We start from the raw sequence: 5,031 nt of genomic DNA, 5'->3' as shown, positions 1-5,031 counted from the left end.
TGTTTCAATATAATATATATAGATATATTAAGGACTAGTATACTTTCTTGCATTGGAGCAGTTTTCAAGGTCCCAGTTGTGACAGGAATGTTTCAATATATATATATATATATATTAAGGACTAGTATACTTTCTTGCATTTGAGCAGTTTTTCATTTTTCAAGGTCCCAGGTTGTGAGAGGAATGTTTCAATATATATATATATATTAAGGGACTAGTATACTTTCTTGCATTTAAGCCAGTTTTCAAGGTCCCAGGTTTTGACAGGAATGTTTCAATATTATATATATATGATATTAAGGGACTAGTATACTTTCTTGCATTTGAGCAGTTTTCAAGGTCCAGGTTGTGACAGGAATGTTTCAATATATATATATTATATATATATATTAAGGGACTAGTATACTTTCTTGCATTTGAGCAGTTTTCAAGGTCCAGGTGTTGACAGGAATGTTTCAATATATATATATATATATATTAAGGGACTAGTATACTTTCTTGCATTTAAGCAGTTTTCAAGGTCCAGGTTGTGAACAGGAATGTTTCAATACATATATATATATATATTAAGGGACTAGTATACTTTCTTGCATTTGAGCAGTTTTCAAGGTCCCAGGTTGTGACAGGATGTTTTCAATATATATATATATATATATTAAGGGACTAGTATACTTCTTGCATTTAAGCAGTTTTCAAGGTCCCAGGTTGTGACAGGAATGTTTCAATATATAATATATATATATTAAGGACTAGTATACTTTCTTGCATTTGAGCAGTTTTCAAGGTCCCAGGTTGTGACAGGAATGTTTCAATATATATATATATATATATATATTAAGGGACTAGTTTATTTCTTGCATTTGAGCAGTTGTTCAAGGTCTCAGTTGTGACAGGAATGTTTCAATATATATATATATATATATTAAGGGACTAGTATACTTTCTTGCATTTGAGCAGTTTTCAAGGTCCCAGGTTGTGACAGGAATGTTTCATATATAATATATATATATATAATATTAAGGGACTAGTATACTTTCTTGCATTTGAGCATTTTCAAGGTCCCAGGTTGTGACAGGAATGTTTCAATATATATATATATATATATTAAGGGACTAGTATACTTTCTTGCATTTGAGCAGTTTCAAGGTCCCAGGTTGTGACAGGAATGTTTCAATATATATATATATATAATATTAAAGGACTAGTTACTTACTTTCTTGCATTGAGCAGTTTTTCAAGGTCCCAGGTTTGTGAAGGAAATGTTTCAATATATAATATATATATATTAAGGGACTAGTATACTTTCTTGCATTGAGCAGTTTTCAAGGTCCCAGGTTGTGACAGGAATGTTTCAATATATATATATATATATATTAAGGGACTAGTATACTTTCTTGCATTTAAGCAGTTTTCAAGGTCCCAGGTTGTGACAGGAATGTTTCAATTATATATATATATATATAAGGGACTAGTATACTTTCTTGCATTTGAGCAGTTTTCAAGTCCCAGGTTGTGACAGGAATGTTTCAATATATATATATATATATATATTAAGGGACTAGTATACTTTCTTGCATTTGAGCAGTTTTCAAGGTCCCGGTTGTGACAGGAATGTTTCAATATATATATATATATATATTAAGGGACTAGTATACTTTCTTGCATTTGAGCAGTTTTCAAGGTCCCAGGTTGTGACAGGAATGTTTCATAATATATATATATATATATATTAAGGGACTAGTTTACTTTCTTGCATTTGAGCAGTTTCAAGGTCCCAGGTTGTGACAGGAATGTTTCAATATATAGATATATATATATTAAAGGAACTAGTATACTTCTTGCATTTGAGCAGTTTTCAAGGTCCCAGGTTGTGACAGGAATGTTTCAATATATAATATATATAGTATTAAGGGACTAGTATACTTCTTGCATTGAGCAGTTTCAAGGTCCCAGGTTGTGACAGGAATGTTTCAATATATATATATATATATATTAAGGGACTAATATACTTTCTTGCATTTGAGCAGTTTTCAAGGTCCCAGGTTGTGACAGGAATGTTTCAATATATATATATATATATATTAAGGGACTAGTATATTTCTTGCATTTGAGCAGTTTTCAAGGTCCCAGGTTGTGACAGGAATGTTTCAATATATATATATATATATTAAGGGACTAGTATACTTTCTTGCATTTGAGCAGTTTTCAAGGTCCCCCAGGTTGTGACAGGAATGTTTCAATATATATATATATATATATATTAAGGGACTAGTATACTTTCTTGCATTTAAGCAGTTTTCAGGTCCCAGGTTGTGACAGGAATGTTTCAATATATATATATATATATTAAGGCTAGTATACTTTCTTGCATTGAGCAGTTTTCAAGGTCCCAGGTTGTGACAGGAATTTTCAATATATATATATATTATATATATTAAGGGACTAGTATACTTTCTTGGCATTTGAGCAGTTTTCAAGGTCCCAGGTTGTGACAGGAATGTTTCAATATATATATTATATATATATATATTAAGGACTAGTATACTTTTTGCATTTGAGCAGTTTTCAAGGTCCCAGGTTGTGACAGGAATGTTTCCAATATATATATATATAATATTAAGGGACTAGTATACTTTCTTGCATTTGAGCAGTTTTCAAGGTCCCAGGTTGTGACAGGAATGTTTCAATATATATATATATTATATTAAGGGACTAGTATACTTTCTTGCATTTAAGCAGTTTTCAAGGTCCCAGGTTGTGACAGGAATGTTTCAATACTATATATATAATATATTAAGGGACTAGTATACTTTCTTGCATTTGAGCAGTTTTCAAGGTCCCAGGTTGTGACAGGAATGTTTCAATATATATATATATATATTAAGGGACTAGTATACTTTCTTGCTTTAAGCAGTTTTCAAGGTCCCAGGTTGTGACAGGAATGTTTCAATATATATATATATATATATTAAGGACTAGTATACTTTCTTGCATTTGAGCAGTTTTCAAGGTCCCAGGTTGTGACAGGAATGTTTCAATATTATATATATATATATTAAGGGACTAGTTTACTTTCTTGCATTTGAGCAGTTTTCAAGGTCCCAGGTTGTGACAGGAATGTTTCAATATATATATATATATATATTAAGGGACTAGTATACTTCTTGCATTTGAGCAGTTTTCAAGGTCCCAGGTTGTGACAGGAATGTTTCAATATATATATAATATATATAAGGGACTAGTATACTTTCTTGCATTTGAGCAGTTTTCAAGGTCCCAGGTTGTGACAGGAATGTTTCAATATATATATATATATATATTAAGGGACTAGTATACTTTCTTGCATTTGAGCAGTTTTCAAGGTCCCAGGTGTGACAGGAATGTTTCAATATATATATATATATATATTAAGGACTAGTATCTTTCTTTCTTGCATTTGAGCAGTTTTCAAGGTCCCGGTTGTGACAGGAATGTTTCAATATAGATATATATATATATTAAGGGACTAGTATACTTTCTTGCATTTGAGCAGTTTTCAAGGTCCCAGGTTGTGACAGGAATGTTTCAATATATATATATATATATATTAAGAGACTAGTATACTTTCTTGCATTTAAGCAGTTTTCAAGGTCCCAGGTTGTGACAGGAATGTTTCAATATATATATATATATATTAAGGGACTAGTATACTTTCTTGCATTTGAGCAGTTTTCAAGGTCCCAGGTTGTGACAGGAATGTTTCAATATATAATATATATATTAAGGGACTAGTATACTTTCTTGCATTTGAGCAGTTTTCAAGGTCCAGGTTGTGACAGGAATGTTTCAAATATATATATATATATATTAAGGGACTAGTATACTTTCTTGCATTTGAGCAGTTTTCAAGGTCCCAGGTTGTGACAGGAATGTTTCAATATATATATATATATATAAGGGACTAGTATACTTTCTTGCATTTGAGCAGTTTTTCAAGGCCCAGGTTGTGACAGGAATGTTTCAATATATATATATATATATATTAAGGACTAGTATACTTTCTTGCATTTGAGCAGTTTTCAGGGTCCCAGTTGTGACAGGAATGTTTCAATATATATATATATATATATTAGGGACTAGTATACTTTCTTGCATTTGAGCAGTTTTCAAGGTCCCAGGTTGTGACAGGAAGTTTCAATATATATATATATATATTAAGGGACTAGTATACTTTCTTGCATTTGAGCAGTTTTCAAGGTCCCATGTTGTGACAGGAATGTTTCAATTATATTATATAAATATTAAGGGACTAGTATACTTTCTTGCATTTAAGCAGTTTTCAAGGTCCCAGGTTGTGACAGGAATGTTTCAATATATATATATATATATATTAAGGGACTAGTATACTTTCTTGCATTTGAGCAGTTTTCAAGGTCCCAGGTTTGTGACAGGAATGTTTCAATTATATATATATATATATTAAGGGACTAGTATACTTCTTGCATTTGAGCAGTTTTCAAGGTCCCAGGTTGTGACAGGAATGTTTCAATATATATATATATATAAGGGACTAGTATACTTTCTTGCATTTGAGCAGTTTTCAAGGTCCCAGGTGTGACAGGAATGTTTCAATATATATATATATATATATATTAAGGACTAGTATACTTTCTTGCATTTGAGCAGTTTTCAAGGTCCCAGGTTGTGACAGGAATGTTTCAATATATATATATATATATATTAAGGGACTAGTATACTTTTCTTGCATTTAAGCAGTTTTTCAAGGTCCCAGGTTGGTGACAGGAATGTTTTCAATATATATATAATATATATAGGGACTATATACTTTCTTGCATTTGAGCAGTTTCAAGGTCCCAGTTGTGACAGGAATGTTTCAATATATAATATATATATATTAAGGGACTAGTATACTTTCTTGCATTGAGCAGTTTTCAAGGTCCCAGGTTGTGACAGGAATGTTTCAATATATATATATATATTATATTAGGGACTAGTATACTTTTCTTGTCTTGCATTGAGCAGTTTTCAATG

The sequence above is a fragment of the Octopus sinensis genome, linkage group LG27 (genome assembly GCF_006345805.1).
Source record: "Octopus sinensis linkage group LG27, ASM634580v1, whole genome shotgun sequence".
NCBI lineage: Eukaryota > Metazoa > Mollusca > Cephalopoda > Octopoda > Octopodidae > Octopus > Octopus sinensis.
Note: the sequence above shows the minus strand (reverse complement) of the source record.